Raw genomic sequence first — 18,192 nt, 5'->3', positions numbered from 1 at the left:
GCTGCTTAGTGAGACCCGGTCTCAAAGGAAAACAAAACAACAGGAGATTGGGCGATAGGTAGGTTCAGGTAGGTCCCTCCCCTCCCCACATCTCAGAACAAAGTGCCCAGGGTGGCGGCCATCTGATGATCTCACCAAAAATAACATCTCACTTTCCCCTCATGGTAGGGGAAGTGTAAGGAGCCCCAGTGCTGTTTCTAGAATTCCTCAGCAGCCCACGGAAACTCTGAGTTTGCCTCCCATTACGCACACAACCCCTCAATGTGCCGACTGCGCGGCATGCCTGGGGGAGGGGCTAGAGTGGCTGCCCGGAAGAGGGAGTGGACGGTAACAAGGTCACAGCCGCGCACGCGCGCGCGCGCACACACACACACACACACACAGAAGGCAGCTCACAGTGGTCAAGGTCTCTGTCATGGGTCTGCTGGATGTCAGAGGGTGTCAGGAGAGGGAGGTGCAGAAACAGGAACACAGGGACTTTGTTCCCGGGGCTGGACAGGCTGTCCCACGGGGCATTTTGGTCAGCTGCCCGGGGCCTGGGGGGAGTGGGGTGATTGTACTTTTTGCACCTTTCTGGGAAAGGGGATGGGAATAGTCATGGCTTGCTGCCCTGGAAACGACCCAGGGACCTGGTTATCCTGAGAACTTGCCCGGCCTGTCACATGGAAAGTGTCCCAACACTGGGAAAATAGCACAGGGAATACCCACAGGCTAGAGATGTTCTCTGGACCAGGGAGGGCAGAGCAGGGGTCCAATCCACAGGGAACAGAGCCAGCCTCCCCAAAGGCCACTGAGGCTGCAACTAGCCCCCAAGCTTTGTACTTAGTTCTCTAAGAAAACACGTGTTTGTACGGGCTGGCAAGGGTACCCTCTGACTTCCAGGAAAGGCCAGAGAAAGCATCCACAGTAGAGGGCTCTCCTGACTGGCAGAACAGTTTGGGCTTCCAGTAAAACACACACACACACAGAGAGCTGGCTAGGTCAGCCACCCTCCCTAAGAGGCCTCTATCCCTGGTGGAGAACTGGCAGCCCCTCCTGCCCCACCCCAGCAAGACACGTGTACAAACCATAAGAGATTAAAAAGGGTCTTACCAGAGTGGGTGGAGAGTGAGATCCAGGAACAAGTTAGCAGTCAACAAATAGTTATTTTAGTTCGGTAACAAGGACTGAACCTATGGTTTGTGCATATGCCAGGCCAGCACTAACCACTACATTATGTTCCTAGCCCTCTTTTTATTTTTGAAGACACTGTCTCATTAAGTTGCCCAGCCTGACCGCAAACATAAGACCACCCTGCCTCTGCCCCGAAAGTGACTGGCATTACATGCCTGTGCCATCAGGTCCAGAAACAAATACTGGATAAAGGGTTAAGTACCACTTACTCAAGAGTCTCGTAGAGACCAGGTCGTAGCCTCCTGCCTCCACCTCCAAGGATGACAGGCATGTGGCTTCACAAATGCTAGGCAAGCACACTATCATGGAGCCGTATGTGCATCCTTCTGCATCTTTAGCACATTTCTTTTTTTTTTTTTTTAATGTCTATCTGTGTGTAGACTTAAGTGCCACAGTGCACATGGGAGTCTGTCCTCTCCTTCGCCCTGTGCCTTCCAGGGATCTAGCTTGGGTTAGTTACCACATCTGGAGACAAGCATCTCTACACATTCACTGGCCTTGCGTTTTATTTTATTTTTTTGACTCTCCGGATGACCAAACACTCTTAGGTTTGCAAACAGTTATGTTTTTGTTTGCCCATTGCCTACTCTCCCCTCGCCTCGTTTTTGCTGAAATACAAGCATCTCTTTCTTGGTGCTTTATTTACGAGTGCATTGCTGAGGCCAGAGAACAGCTCAGGTTAGCTTTTTTCCTGCTTTCCCAGAGGACTGGTGTTCGATTCCCAGCACCCATGTTGAGCGGCTCACAACTATCTATAACTCTAGCTGAATGGGATCTGGCTCCCTCTGCTGGCTTCTACAAGCACATATCACACACACACACACACACACACACACACACACACACACACACACACCCTTGGTGTTTAAAGAATCTGTGCCCCTTATTCCAGAAAAGAAAAAAAAGATTCATTGTGTATTAAACTTTGTCACATGTTCAAATGTTTTCCTAATTCCTTTTTAATTTTGCTCAACTGGAATTAGCAACATAATATTCTATCTTCTTTATGTATTTATTTTCATGTACACGTGTGTGTGCTTGTATGTGTTCATGTGCATCATGTGCATGCAGCAGCCCATGGGGGTGTGGTACTGTATCCACTGGAACTGAGGTTGCAAGCAGTTCTGAGCTACCATGTGGGTGCTGGGAATCAAACCCAGGTCCTCTGCAAGAGCAGCCAGCGCTTTTAACCACTAAGCCATCTTTCCAGCTCTGGTGACAGACACAGTTATCAGAGGTCAAAATACAACTTCTCTTCAAGTGTCTGCTTTTACTAGCAGGATTAGAGGAACTTTCTCCCGGCCAGGCATGGTGGGACACACCTGCGGCCTCGGTGCTTGGGAGCAGAAACCCCGGAGATCATCACTAAGTCTACACAGCAGGCTTCCGGCCAAGCAGGGCTCCAGAGAGACTGACTCCGGAAAATAAACAAACAACAACAGCAACAAGAGCTTCCCACTATGTGATTACAGCCAACAGGAATGTCTTGCATTTAAAAACTTCCATCTCGAATTCACCCAGAATTTAGTTTGGCCTAAGAGAATCTATTTTTTTTTCCTTAATAAATAGCTAGTTACCCCAATATTCCTAAAGCACAATTTACCTCCTTTCTAAAGTTCAATGTGGGGTTCAGCATCCGAGAATCAGGGTCTTTGGGACCAAACTTAAATCATCAGGCTTGATGTCAGGTACAATTTTCCCACTAAGTCATCTCGTCAGTCCCTCAAATTTTTTTTTTCCTTTTCTTGAGACAAGAACTCTATGTATCTCTGGCTGTCCTGGAACTCACTATGTAAGCCAGTTGGCCTCAAACTCAACGGAGATCCATCTGCCTATGGACTAAAGGCATGCACCACCACAGTCTATTTTTTTTTTAAGTTTTAGTTTGAGATATGAGATAGGATCTGGCTTGCTTATTAAGGCCCTAGATTGAACCCACCCCCTTCCCAGTTCCACCCCAAACAGACCAATCACAACCCACCAAAGACAGCAATCTAAAACTACAACAGCAAGGATTGTTAAAATGAAGGTAATGGCCGGGCGGTGGTGGCGCACGCCTTTAATCCCAGGCGGATCTCTGTGAGTTCGAGGCCAGCCTGGACTACAGAGTGAGTTCCAGGAAAGGCACAAAGCTACACAGAGAAATGTCTCGGAAAATAAAAAAATAAATAAATAAAGGTAATGCCTGTAATACCGTACATACAAAGGTTAAGAGTTAGGAGGCCCAGCAAGATGGCTCGGTGTGTAACAGTGCTGGGACTCAAAGCTGGCGACTGGGTTCAATCCCTGTTGCCCACACAAATGGGCAAATGGTAAGTGAGCTCTGATCTCCACACATGAGCCATGGCAAATGTGCCCCCCTCCTCGTGCACACATATGTAAAATAATGCTAAATAAAAAGAAGACTTAAGAGTGCTCTGAGCCACACAGACCTCTCCCTGAATCCTAACTCTACATTATATCAGCTTCAAAGATCTAAGTCAAGACTCAAGCCAACAGGACTTAGTTACCTTGTAGAGAAAAGCAAAGGCTGTAACAGTCCCTCCCTCAGGATAGCTGAGAAAAGTGAGGTAGGGAATATTACATATAATACCTGCTATCCAGAAACCACCCCATAAATGTTAATTAGAGACAGAATGAGGTGGGCGAGAGAAACGAAGAAGGCTTGGAGGTACAGCTCAGAGCCAGAGCACTCAGCCCCACCCTGCACTTCCTACAGGGACACTCACACTCAGTGTCCTTTGCAGCCATTGGTACTGCGGAGCATCTGGTCCAGAATGCCATGCCTTCAGGCCCGAGGGACTCTCTGCTGCCGCACCAGGGAGCCCGGGGGCCTAGGCTTGGGCTCTGAGCCAGAGCATCCAGTCTGGCACTCTGCCTCGGGGCTGAACAGAAGTATCCTCCGCCCTCCTCCGATTTACAAAGTTCCCATGAGCGAATGTACCAAATCACCTCTATCTGAAACCTCAGAATGGGATCTGAGTAGGAATGGGGCCTGCGTTGCTGAAGTCAGGTGACGATCTCCAGAGGGAACCAGTGTGGTATCTGGATGGGTCCCAAATCCAGTGACTCTTGTCTTTGTCAGAGAAAGGAGGTTGTATGAGGGCCGAAACAGAGGCTGAGGTAAGCACACGAGCCCCAAACCAAACCCCACCCCGCCATCACCACCTACCCCCAGCCCCCGAGCCCCCACCCCGCCAAAGCTGGAAAAGGAAAGAAGGATTCTTCTAAGAACTGTTGGAGTAGAGTCTCACCCACACTGGATTTCAGACTTCTGGCCCCTGGAATTTTGAGAGAATAACACTACTGTTGTTTGAAACTACCAAATCTGTGGCAACTAGTAAGAAAAACTAAAACTAGGTAAACACTTTGGTGCTGGAATCAAAGCTGGATCACTTTAGTAGTGTTCTAGGATGACTCCGGTGACCCTGGCTTTATTTGTGGGCAGAACTTGTAAATGACATGGCACCCCTGTGCTTGCGCTGCAGCTGGTGGTTGACACATAGGAAGCAAGAGTGGTGGACGTACTCACCAGCACACAGAAAGTAAAGTTAGGAGAATCAGGAGTTCAAGGTCATCCTCAGCCACATAATGAGTTCAAAGCCAGTCTGGGCTACAGGAGACCTTGCCCCAAAAGTAAAAAGGGAGAGAAAGACCTGGGCATGTACCTTCGTCAGCAGAGTGCTTGCCTAAGATTAGAACAAAAAACAAAAAAAATGTGGCTTCAATCCCAACAACAATGGAGGTGGAGGCAGGAGGATCAAAAATTCAAGGTTTGAGGCCAGCCTATGACATGTGAGAACCTGTCTAAAAACAAAAAACAAAAACCAAGAGAGAAGAAAATGGGAGGAGGGAGTTTCTAGGAACTGAAAGTGGTCCATGACTAGCAGCCAGAGGAGGGGAGGAATCCATCCTGATGTAGGATGCTGACTCCTGATGTAGGATGCTACAAGGAGCTGACTCCTTCCCAACCTTGCCAGCCACCCTTCCGGAAAAGAACTGTGGTTGGCTCCTCGATTTTAGCTTTGTAGGACCCTCAGCAAAGGAGCGAGTCCATCAGTTGCCTAGCCTGGCCAACAGAGATGGACAATCACAAAACATGTTGTTCTTCGTGCTGCACTACCATGCTTGTCTGTTTTCATAGACAACACCACACAAGTGTGGCAAGCTCTGCTGCAGCGGGGTCTCTGAGCTCCTCCCTATTCTAGAACTTCCATTAGCCCACCCTACTGACAATGCTAAGCACAGGACCACCAGAGCAGAGCAGAGTGGGTAGGGAGAATGACTATGGCTGTTGTCCACAAGTCCTCACCCACGTGTCCATTCTGCCCTTTAAACATCAGGACACAGCATGTTCTGAGTTAAAATAATTCTGAAGCTACGACACTAATTAACAAGACTGTTGCTTAAGACAGATGCCAAGCTAGGCACCTGTCACGCACCTACAAGCCCAGCACTGGGGACACTGAGGCAGGAAGATCTCTGAGCCTGAGACCAGCCTGGGTTAAAGAGAGACCCCCATCTCAGGATGAGAACTTAGGGGAACGGGAGGTTCGAGCTGGAACAGAGACAGAGTGGGAGAGCAAGAAAGAGACACCATGATAAATGAAGACATCATGGGAATAGGGAGGAAGAGGGTGCTAGAGAAGTTTCCAGGAATCCACAAGGATGACCCCACCATTGACTACTGGCAATAGTTGAGAGGGTGCCTGAGCTGACCTACCCTGGTAATCAGATGACTGAATACTCTAACTGTCATCATAGAAACCTCACCCTGATGGAAGCAGATGCAGAGATCCAAGGCCGGGTCCCAGGCCCAGCTCCAGGAGTCCAATCGATGAGAGAGAGGAAGGATTCTATGAGCAAGGGACATCGAGACCATGATGGGAAAAAGTTCAGAGACAACTAGCCAAACTAGTGGAAGCACATGAACTATGGACTAATAGCTGAGAAGCCTCCATGGAACTGGATAGGTGAGACAGCTGTTTAGCTTGAACTATTTAGAAGGCCCCCAGGCAGTGGGACCAGGACCTGTCCTTGGTGCATGAGCCAGCTTTTTGGAGCCTAGTGTCTATGGTGGGACACTTTGTGCAGACTTGGTGCAGGGAGGAGGGGCTTGGACCTGCCTCAGCTGAATGTACAAGGCTCTGCTGACTCCCCATGGGAGACCTTGCCTTGAGGAGGTGGGAATGGGGGGTGGGTTAGGAGGAAGACTGGGGAGTGGCTGGGAGAAGGGAGGACAGGGTAATCTGTGGTTGGTATGTAAAATGAATAGAAAAATCTCTTAATAATAATAATAATAATAATAATAATAATAATAGTAGTAGTAGAAGAGTGAGACTCCCATCTCAAAAGACAGATGTGGACTGGGGGGATGGTACAGCAGGTGAGGACACTGGCCCCAAGCCTGATGACCTGAGTTGCACCTTCAGAACCCGGAAGGGAGGCAAGAACCGGTTCCAGCCAGCTGTGCTCTGACCTCTGCACAGGTGTGCGCATGAGCACACGCAATCAATGCAAAAAGAAACAATTTAAACAGATGTGGCAGCTGCTTACCATCTTCGACGCTGAGCCTACCCACTTTGCGGAGGTCCAACTCAAAAGTATAGATCGCTTTTCCTTTTTCCTTTCCTACCTCTTCTTTGCATACCAGCCAAAACCTAAGCAAACTTGGCCTGAAAACCCAGGCTGTTTTTTTCTGAAGACCCTCCCCACGGCTGTTGGAAAATCTCTACAGCTGCAATGTCCAAAGACCTGAGTTTCTTCCTCTTCTCCTTCCAGCAAGTGTCTGTTTTGTAGCTCAATTGTCCTGTTTTTCTCTCAAATGCTAATAAAGTGGTCCTTGCGCTGTAAAAGGAGGGAAGGAAAGCTGGGAGGGAGGGGAAGGGAGAGAGAGAGAGAGAGACAGACAGACAGACAGACAGACAGATGTAAGTGGCAGAAGGAGGGGGGCGGTGGTGTGAGGGCAGAGTGGGACAGTCAGAAGGGACGATGTCAGCGGCATCCACTATATCCTGATGCCGCTGTAGGCACGAACGTCTGTGCTCGCCGGGGACACTGGCTTCTACCCTCTGGATTCTGTCATGGAGAAGGTCATCAAAGTCAAATCTACAGTCCGCAGAGAAGTGTGTGTTTCGGTCAGTGTCGAAGGGGAGCGCAGTCAGCAGATAACCTACAACCCGACATTCTGACAAGGGTTGAGTTTTTCCATTGTTGAAGAAGGAAGGTATAAGTAATGGGAAACACTTAAAAAATAAAGTGAAGGTATGGTGGTAGGCTGAAGTAAGAGGTATCAGTACAGACATGGTTTAAAATATAAACAGGGGGTTGGGATGTAGCTCAGCTAGCATGCATGAAGCCTTGGGTTAAAGCCTAGGGCTGAGTAAAGCAGACGACTGTGTTCCCAGCAGGATCAGAAGTTCAAGGTTATCCTCAACTATATAGCAAGTAAAGGCCAGCCTTGGCCACACGAGACCCCGCTCAAGATGCTTCTAAATCATACAACAGACAGAGGCAGACCCCTACGGGTTAGCATCATTATACACTTCCCGCTTTGTCCGCTGAAAGGGCCTAGAAACAAAGGCAAGCCCAGGAGTGATTAAAGGCATGCCTGCCAAGTAAACCTCAGTCTCTCTACCAGGCAGAAGTGGTTGATTCTAGGGCTAAAGAGGGAGGCGTCAAGATGAACGAGGACTGTCTTGTGACATTAAAAAGGTGATTGCTGGGGGGTGGGAGTGGGGAGAGGGGGCTTATCCGAAGAGCAGGGATGACAAGGAAGCTCTTAAAAGCCATTCGTGGGGCAGGGACAAGACGCAGCTCCTCCTCACATGTGTGCTCCTCCTCACATGTGTGCGGCCCTTGGTTCAATTGACAGTACCACAAAAGGCGGGAGGGAACGGGGAGAGTGAGTCATAAATAATGACCGTGAGATCCTAGCCAGAGAAAAAGGCTAGCACAAGAGAAGGGTCACTTCCTCCTTCCAGCAGAATCTCAACTAATAAATGCAGCAGGAAAGAGGCAAACAGAAGCATTAGGCAAACACCGTGATCACTCCAGCAAACAAGAGCCACGGACGGACGGACGGACGACGGACGGACGGATGCTCCAGGGTGATGGTACTAGGAGAAACAGGACTGTACAGTCTCAGAGCACTGCCTGTGCTGGCAAAGGGGAAGACAGTAACTTCTAGGTGAGCTGCAGCACACGCCAGTTTAACCAAGGTATCAGTAAACGTCACAGGCACGGGCCTCTTCCCGCTCCGCTGAATTCTGCAACAAGGGCTGATGTCTCTGTGTGGGAGCGGCACCGGTGTGTGTCCCGGGCCTCGGCCTGAGATGACCACAGAGCAGAAGGTGCTTTTCCTGGGATGAGCTGACCTGGCTCCATGCCACCTCTCCTCTGTCCTCCCTAGGTGGTAAAGGAGATCCTAGGTCCATGATGGTCCCTACGCTGGGCCCCTGGGTCATGAAAACTCACTGGAGGGTAAACAAGATCACTCAGCAAGTCAAAACGTCAGCCTGCAAGCCTAACATCCTGAGTTCAATTCCAGAACCCCCATAGAAAAATCCGGATAGAACGGTGAGTGTGTGATGGCATGCGTCTGTAATCCTAGCATTGCTGCGGTAAGATGGGAGACAGAGACAGGGGAATCTCCCAGAGGCTTGCAGGACAGCTAGTCTGGAGTATGCAGCATGGGCAGAAACAAAAAAAAGACTCTGCTTGCAGAGGTGGAAAGAAGAACAGCCCTGAAGCTGTCCCCGGACCTACACACACACACACACACACACACACACACACACACACACACACACACACACCGTCAACATTCTTGGACAATGTTCTTGCTCAAAATGCATGAGCACAATCTAGAAAAGATCAGGACACCTATGTCAGAGACTGGAGGGGACACTAAGGAAAAATATCAACTCAGTGTGATGTGTGCACACCAGACTCTGAACACAGAAAAAGGATATTAGTGTAGGCACTGTGACACATTAAAAAGGCTTACGGTTTATGATGCTATGTCAATATTTGATTTCCTGGTCTTGGTAAAGGAAGCCCCAGGGAAGGAAATCTATTCCTATAACTGTTTAGTACATCTAAAGTCAATATCAAACGTTTAAAAAAATAACAGCTGGGTACGGTGGCTCACCTGTAATCCCAGCATTCAGGTTGATCACTATAAGTTCAAGGCCATCTGGGCTACATATGAGTCCCAGGCACGAGGTCCTGCCTCCGAAGGAAAAGACAAGACCTGAATACTACTCCATCTTCAGGGAATCTGACACCCTCCACCTGCACCTCCACAAGCACACACATAAATTGAAAAAAAGAAAAAAGAAAAGAAATCTCCAAAATAAGTAAATAAAATGAAGTGTAATGGGAAACGACACCCAACAAGCCCATTATGTAGTGGCGCGCAAACATCTGTAACTCCAGTTCCAGGGGAACGCTACGCCCTCTTCTGGCCTCTGTGAGCACTGCATGAAAGAGGTGCACAGACATACATGAAAGAAAAACCTTCATACATATAAAATTATTATTTTCTGTGTAACAGTCCTGGCTGTCCTAGAACTCGCTTTGTAGGCCAGGCTAGCCTCGAACTCACAGAGATCCACCTGCCTCTGCCTCCCAAGTGCTGTGACTGAAGGCGTGCACCACCACCGCCCGGCTAAAATTAAATTTTTTAAAGTATGAAAATGAATAACCTACATAAGTTACAAAAGTAAAAATAAAGAATTACAAATTTAAATTAGGTGTTACCTAAAAGACATAGGATTCTAAATACAGTTTGCAAATGTCATTTTTTAATGAATGCTAACTAAATTTGAGGCTGTATCTAACCTTTTGCATAGGCTATAGTTATCCATTTGCGTAGGAAATCCACTTCACAAAATTTATCCTATGCGGACATGCTTAGGAAGTGCCACTTGTGTGCAGAGTTATACCTTGCAGCCCCATATGTAATGGAAAAATGAGGAAAATTCGGGAAGGTTAAGGCAGATGTAAAAGATGACAGCGCTTTCACTAAGGAACACTACTCAGCTGTAACAGAGAATGTGAACACATGCGACTGAATGGCAGGGTGCTAATAACAGCCGCTAGAGAACTGGTAAGCAATGTCTGAAACGCTTCCTAAGAACCTTCATTTTAAAAAGGCAGAGTGGGGCCGAGCGGTGGTGGCGCACGCCTTTAATCCCAGCACTCGGGAGGCAGAGGCAGGCGGATCTCTGTGAGTTCGAGGCCAGCCTGGGCTACCAAGTGAGCTCCAGGAAAGGCGCAAAGCTACACAGAGAAACCCTGTCTCGGAAAACCAAAAAAATTAAAAATAAAAAAAATAAAAAAATAAAAAGGCAGAGTGGGGAACAGGATGATGAGTGCTTTCATTTTTGACTGTAGTGAAAATTATTTCACGGAGAAAACAAAGAGGACTGGAAACGCACCTCACTGGCAGAACACTGCCGAGTGTACACAAGGCCCAGGGTTCTGTCCCCGGCACCACAAACCAAGGAAAGCAAGGGATCACAGGTGACGCCTTCTCTCTGGCACCTGGATTATCTCCTCCTACTTCCTCTCTCTCTGCCTGGAAGTCCCGCCTATACGTCCTGCCTCGCTAATGGCCGTGCAGCTTTTTATCACATCCATCACAGAACTACACCTCCACACAGTGTACAGATACACAACACGTAGGTGTGATTTTTGTATACAATCTCCAAGCCTAATCAGGAGACTAAACCAGGGTTTAGTTGTTGTAGGAGGCAGTGTCAGCCTAGCATAACGGGAGCAGGTGGACCTAAATGAGCACAAATAGACTTTTAAAAAAATATTATTATTATTCCATTTATTTTATTGGACTGGTAAGATGATGACTCATAAGTCCTTGGTCTCTATTTATGCCCACGGACACACACATGCACACCAAGTCAATAAATCACGTAATTTAAAAACAAAACAACAAACAAAAAAATACCTGTGGTTCAAGGGAGGAAACCCAGGACTTTGTACATGCTAGGCAAGTGTTCTACCACTGGGCAACACTCTTACCTCCCTCGTTTTCTTTATGAAATAATTAAATAATAATAAAAGCAGCCAGGCAGTGGTGGTACACACACCTTTAATCCCAGCACTCAAGAGGCAGAGGCAGGCGGATCTCTATGAGTTTGAGGCCAGCCTGGTCTACAGAGTGAGTTCCAGGACAGCCAGGACTGTTACACAGAGAAACCCTGTCTCGAAAAACCCCAATAATAATAATAATACCACTCCACTCAGAGCTATACTGACTACATACTCTCACCCCCTTAATTCACAACTTTCAATGGATGTTTTTATAATAATATAGAACTCCCTGAGAGTTCTAGGGCTCAACCATAATACAATTAGGAGCATCACTTTATTTCACCAAACTCTAGGCCCTCCTGGGGCTGTTCTGGCAGAAAGTTAGAAGGCTTGTGAAACTCCGGTTACCATGGCTAGGCATGGGGGCTCCCCTGCCAGGCCTTCTGGCCTGATATAAACTGGAAGGCCCAGTAGGGGGCTCTGCTTCCCCACCTGGGCTGGGCCCAACCAAGGGCCCCCTCTGGAGACTCCATGGCAGTCGGGGGTTTGGAGTTCTTGGGATGGACAAGCATGAGGCCCTGGCTGGCACCAGTCCCGAGTTAGCAGACTCTGGACTTCTTATCTCCTGGCATTCTGACAGCCGCCAGCATGGAGGTCAGAGAAGGCCCACTGTAGACTCTAAGGGGGGGGGGGGGTGACAGCATGACCCTTTCCTCCTTCCCGGCTTGTTGTCTTTGAACCCTCTCTTTCCTCCAGGGTCTGCAAGAGAAAGAAGTACGCGGCTTCCCCAGACCAACTACTAAGGCAGAAGCAGAAACCTCCTCCCTTGGTCCATCCAATATGCTGAGCAGTAACTGAGCCCCTTCCCAGTGTTTCAAGGAAAACACAAGATTATCGGTCAATTCACCATACTTAAGGGGCGGGGAGCAGGACACTTCTTTGGTGTTCCCCAGCAAGGCTCTGCCACTCGCAAGCAATGTGACTCTGGGGATACCAACTAACCTCTCTGGATCCAGTGTCTTTAAAAGTCACCCCAGATAACAAGCCAGCCTGTGGTTCTGCAAAATGGCAGGGTGTTACTTTCTTCAGGCATTAAGTGGAATAGAGAGACTATAACTGGTAGAGTTGAGTGAGGGGACCACATGCAATACCTTCCACCCCACGAGCAAGAGAGGAAGGGAGTAGAAAATCTTTGAAACCAGGACCCATCCTGTGACTGACAAGCATCCTACACACACAAGGGCGCTGTGGGGGGTTGGGGTGGAGTCCTTCCTGGCCATCACTAAACCCTGAGGAGGAACAGACTCATGGCAGAAAAACACCTATTTTCCCTAAGATTGCCCAATGGATCTGTGAGCTATTCCCCGGCAGGCCACAGAAAAGCAGTCTCCCCAGGAGGACAAGGGACACTTTATATCCTGCTAAGAAGGAGACAATTCACCTTATGTCTGCCTTCCAACCATCCTTCCAACCTAGCCTACTTGAGCTGCTGAGACTCTAAACCCACAAAATGGTGGCGCTACCAAGGCGTCAGCCACATTCCAGACATGACCACAACGTCCCACCAGGCGGTGAGAACAGACTCACTGTTGGACAGAGAACCACCCAGCTCCAAAGACCCGAGTACTCCGCCACTGTGCCCCACCTCTAACAGGGCGCCCCCTCCTCTAAACTGCTCCAACCAGCAAGGAGACCTCTGGGGTTGCCACCTAATTCTTCACTCCCCACTGTCTTCGCCTGAAAGGCAGAGCGGGTGGCCCGCGAAGGGTGCAAACCAAACACTGACCAAGGGACCTGGGCTTTCGGCATCAACACTGAGTCTGCGACAGAGCTCTGGGTCCCCGGGAGTCTGTAATTCTCCTCCTCTTGTCTAAATGAAAGACCAATTACATAGCCTCCCTCAGTCCTCGAGTTAGCTGGCTGCTTAGCCAATTTCTGGGTTCTTTTAATCCCCATATTGGGGCCTCTGTACTGTCCAGGTGAACAACCAAAAGACAAATATGGCAGCAAGAAGTGTTCTGGCATGGTCCTTCTGGAAAAACCCATATCCTGGGTCAATTCAGTGCCTCTGGTCACACCAATAAAAGTCACACGAAGAGGACCCATCTCCTGACTGGCACCACTGGCAAAGAGCTCACCTGAGTCACCAACAGAAAAGGGACTTTTAATTCTAGTTGTTGAAAGTTGTGATTCTGGCCATTCCTCTGGCTGCTTGGCCAAGGAGGCATGTTGGAACCGCTCAGTGTTTAAGGGTTGTTTTCATAGGTAAGGATTATGGAATTGTACATAGTTCAGATCAACAATTCAGGCTGGCCTCAGTACTAACCTGAACACTCCCCCAAGGTCGCAGACCATGTTAAGAACAGGCACTGAACAGAGGTCAGGGTGGCTGGCTACTCTGGGGCCAGTTTCCACTATCCCCTAAAATCAACAACCCCAGCAAGTACTGTATCCCAGTGACCGGGGGCTGGCTGGGTAAAAAGGACTCATGCCACAACTTCAGATCCAGAGGTTGCTTCCTTCAGGAAGAAGTGTTCCGCCAAAGTTGCTCATGCCCTACCCTTCCATTTAGGTCACAGGAAAGCACCCTGTCCCTTACCAAACCAAACTCAGAGTCATCTTGAACACACAGGACACATTAGCTATTTGGACAAGTCCAATCAGTTTGGAATCTGGGCCCGGGGAGATACAAGATTCTTAAAGCTGAACCCACAACTGAGAGGGGCACTTTTCTGGTGTGATCCCACTTCAGGATCACAAGGTGAATCTGAATGGCTATTTGGGCCATCGTCCTAAAACTCCAAGAGGGAGCCGCGGGTAACCAGACCACCTAATTTGGTCAGTCCCGACCTAAAAGAGTCCAAGAGCCATTCCTGCCGTTAGCCAAGTGGGAAATCAGCTCGGTGCGTCCCTAGCGGTTCTCCATTCCGGCCCAACCTAATCAGAAGAATTGGGCATCACTCTTCAGCCGGAGGGTGGCCTGGCAGGGGGCAGGGAGGAGGGCACACAGGTTCCTGGAATGTAAGGTCCAGGCACCGGAGCCACAGGCGAGCAGCCGCCACCGCAGAGCATCCGATCTGATCATCTACTCCGCTTCCTCTGCGCTCTGTGTCCCGGGCTCTAAAAAATCCATCTCAGCCTTTCCGCGCAGCTATCGACCTCTCCGGCGCCCTTCTCTCGCTCAACACATCCCAGGCCCTCTAGCAGAAGGGACAGCTCTGTGACCTCCTTCCTCTCGCCACCGTGGCACGGCGATCAGGTGCCACCAGGACCGGGCTCGGGGAGTGCGCGGCCTCCTGAAAGGATCCCGGTCCTCGGTGTGCCTGTGTCCCCAACCCCCACCCGGTGTCCCCCAGCCAGGAGGTGCGCGGGTTCCCATCCTGCGTGCGCCCGCTCAGTCCTCACCTGCAGTCCTCCAGCCGGCAGTCGGACCCGCGCAGCCTCACTAACCAGGCCCCGCGGCAGCCGGCGACACAGCCACTGAGTGGGTGCGTCCCCGCCGACAGCCACGCGCCCCCTCTCTGCGTCCGGCCCCCGCCGCGTGCGCATGCCCGGCCATATACCCCGCGCGCGTCACCGCAGGGCCCGCCCCCGCCTGCCGCCCCGCCCCGCTCCCCAGGGCATGCCACGTGGGGCGGCCAGGGAGCAGCGTCCAGTTACCCCAGCCAACCTGGTCCTCTAACGCTATGCATCCCGGGCTCGCATCCTACCTCTCACGGCCTCATCCACCCTTCCTCTCGAATTCCATCCTTGACTCTCAGAGGCCCCGCCGGCTCCTCTATTCTCTGGAAACCTTCCATCTGTCCTTCTGTGCCCTTTGTGGGAAACTCTCACAGCCTGGCCTCCACCCTGAAGTGGAGTGCCCTTCTCTTGGTAGGCATTTGTGTTTTAACACTGCTGATGAATCTAAGAGGCGTCTCTCTGTTTTCCCCCAATTCTAAAATGTTCTCTAAGCAGGATGGAGCAACCCATAGCCTGTGTTTCCTTTGCATGTCTCAGCCAACCAAAAGAACCAAAATGTCTTGTCACGATCCAAATAAAAGATTATATTCACATTTCAGATTTTTTCAGATTTTCGCATCACTTTCTCGCAGTAATCAGATTCCTAAAGAGTCAGTCCAGCCTTAGGTTTTGTTTGAGGAATGTCTCGGGAGGGAGTCTCTTCCCTGTAGGAAAGACCTATTGTGTTGGGTGTCGAGCCTCGGATATGCAAATTTCTTGAGAAAAATAAACCACCCACTAAACTCTTATTGTTCTATTCAGCGGGACGTTCTTAGGATTGTTTCCTCTATGGCTTAACCAGCTGTCACCTGGGGCTGGAAGACCCAGTGGCTAAGTCCTTTCAATGGCACAGGAGCCAGTGAATACCCATGCTTCTGTCCTGGCACAGGGAAAGTGCCCAGCTGCCTGGAGTAGCTCTAGATTAGTGCGGTAGAGACCGCATCCATGTGTTGGGGAAAGTTCCCTCGAGAGGGAAGTCATGGGAAAGGAACCCAATGTTCCTAGAACAGGTGGCAGCAAGGACCCAGTGCTCAATGGCAGCTTGCTCTTCAGGGCTGCCTAGAGAAAAAAGGGGAAACACTCTAGTGGGTGGTGGTGGATGGGGGGTAACAGCCAGTCCTGGTGCAGACCTATCATCTCAGCTACTCTGGAGGCGGGAGGATCTCAAGTGCAAGACCAGCTGGGGCAATTACGTGAGACTCCTTCTCAAAATAAAAGGTAAAGGGGGACTGGGTACATGTTGGTCCAGTGCATGCCGAAGCCTGCATGAAGCCATGGGTTCCAGGACAGCAAAACCAGGTCTGGCAATGTACTCTTCTAATTCAGCACTTGAGAAGTGGAGTCAGAAGGATCACAAGTTTAAAGTCACCCTTTGGTCTCATAATGAGTTTGAGGCCATGCCTGAGCTACCTCTGTCTGTAAACCGGTTGTGTCTTGCCTAGCATATACAAAAGATAAAAGTACAGAGGCCAGTCAGATTCTTCTGGTCACTCTGTGATTTTCTAAAATTCAGTTATCTCCACTCTGTAATTACAGTGCTCCAGTGGGTACGGGGAGAGCTGTGATAGCCCTCTCATTTACTTTCTGAGTGATTCTGAGGTAATGATTGCTCTTGCAGAATTTCCTCCAGAGCCCCTTCGACTCTGTAATAACACTGACTATTTGTCTTGGTTAAACTTAGAGTTTTTCAGACATTATGTCATCCACATGGGACTCCAAAGTGCAATGGGCTGTAGGAAAGGTCAGTCTCCCATCAGGCCTTTCCTCGAAGGCCTATATAAAAAGAGTGAGAAGCCCACCTGGAGAGAAGGTATCAAATACTTCAAATACACAGATCTCTGAATAGGAGGAAGCCCCTAAGTACATATCCCACAGGACTGCACGCAAGGTGTCAGTACCACAGCTGCGTCAAGTGGCTGTCAAAGACTGCGCGGAGTCCTCGGTGGGAGCTGGCCACCATGTATGCAATGCCAGCCCTCGGTCTGTGAAGTAAGAGAGTCAAGGGGTCAAGGCCAGTTCAGCTCCACAGTGAGAGGCCAACCTTGGTTACCAGAGACCCTGTCTACAAACAAACAACAAACAAACAAGCAAATAGAAAGCACTAGCGGGAAAGAGAAGAGTGAGGGACACCCCATCTCAGGGCCTATCTGTGTGGCACTGTCACTTGTTTGTAGAACTGTCAAAGTCCACAGGGGCAACTGGAGGAGTTGATAAGCTATCTCAAGCTGATAAGCTATACACAAGAGAAATACAATTAATCATTAACATAGCTTAAAATCAAAAGGTCCTAAGTCTCTGTATCCGCCCCCACAGACATTTCTTCAGGAGGCATATCCTGATTAGATGTCATACCCTGACTAGGTCCTACCTTGTCCGTGACAGTGATGTTTACCACACATAGTAACAGTTTGAAGCCTGGGTCCTATGTCATAACCCGTGTCCCTGCCCCCCTTACTGTATTGTCCCCCTTTTTCCTCTCATCCCTTCCTCTTAGTAAGTTTCCTGAGTGTTCTGAAGTATATTTGATCTATTCTTTCAGACTTTTCAGAAACCCGTATTTTTAAAAAAGCTATATACTTGGTGTCTCACAATCCTCTGTAACTCCAGTTCTGGGGGGATCTGATCCCCTCTTCTGGTCTTCATAGGCACTGCACACACATGGTGCACTTCCAGCATGAAGGCAAATCACTCATACATGTAAAACTAAAAATAAATAAATAAATCATAATATAGTGCCACAACTCCAGTATAAATAATATACCAAGCAAAAATTCCATAAAACAAGGTCTAAGAGTATAGTTCCTTTGGTAGAACATTTGCCTAGCATGCTTGAGGCTTTGGGTTCAATTTACAGGACCACAAAACAAAGGGCCAGGCATGATGGTCCATGCCTTTAATCCCAGCACTCAGGAGGCAAGAGTAGTCAGATCTCTGTGACTTCAAGGCTGGTGACAAACTCACTAAATATGATTTTGTGACCATTATTGGCTTGTGATCTACAGAATTAATATGACTTATGGAACTTGGATTTTTCCCTTGAGAGCATTTCATTTCTAATACGAGCTTTTTATTATTACATTTATCTGTTTATTTATTGTATGTACGTGTTTGTTTGTACTTGGGCACCATGACATGTGCGTGGAGGTCAAAGGACAACTTGCGGGGAGTTGGTTCTCTCCTTCCTCCATGTGGGTCTCAGGAATTGAACTCTGGTTGTCAGGCTTGGAAGCAGGTGCCTTTACCCACTGAGCCATCTTGCTGAGACCCAAGTATTTTATTTCTATCCCTAACCTTAGACCTTAACCTGCCTTGATAAGAGATCCCAATGGGTACCTGAACCCCGTAATAGAGCAGTTTGCACATAGCAGGTTCTCTTTAAATATTTGTTGGCCTGGCTAGCAGCTCCCTGGAGATTGGATGTTGGGCAATATTTAAGGGAAACTGACATGGTCATGGCCCTGC

General features: G+C 49.0%; 1 protein-coding gene across 3 annotated transcripts in view; it reads right to left on the bottom strand.

Moving 5' to 3' along the window:
- Slc39a14 (solute carrier family 39 member 14) overlaps window positions 1–14,770 on the bottom strand; it is a 46,290-nt gene extending 31,520 nt beyond the window's left edge. For 2 of the 3 annotated variants that reach the window (XM_028877594.2, XM_028877593.2), the window contains exon 1: window positions 14,635–14,770. The gene's annotated coding sequence lies outside the window, so the exon portion shown is untranslated. The remainder of the gene's footprint in view (window positions 1–14,634) is intronic. The other variant, XM_028877592.2, reaches the window with a different exon arrangement.
- Between the last annotated feature and the right edge of the window lie 3,422 nt (window positions 14,771–18,192).

This window comes from Peromyscus leucopus, chromosome 9 (assembly GCF_004664715.2).
Source record: "Peromyscus leucopus breed LL Stock chromosome 9, UCI_PerLeu_2.1, whole genome shotgun sequence".
NCBI lineage: Eukaryota > Metazoa > Chordata > Mammalia > Rodentia > Cricetidae > Peromyscus > Peromyscus leucopus.
The sequence above is the reverse complement of the archived record's forward strand: the minus strand, read 5'-3'. Positions and strand labels throughout refer to the sequence as shown.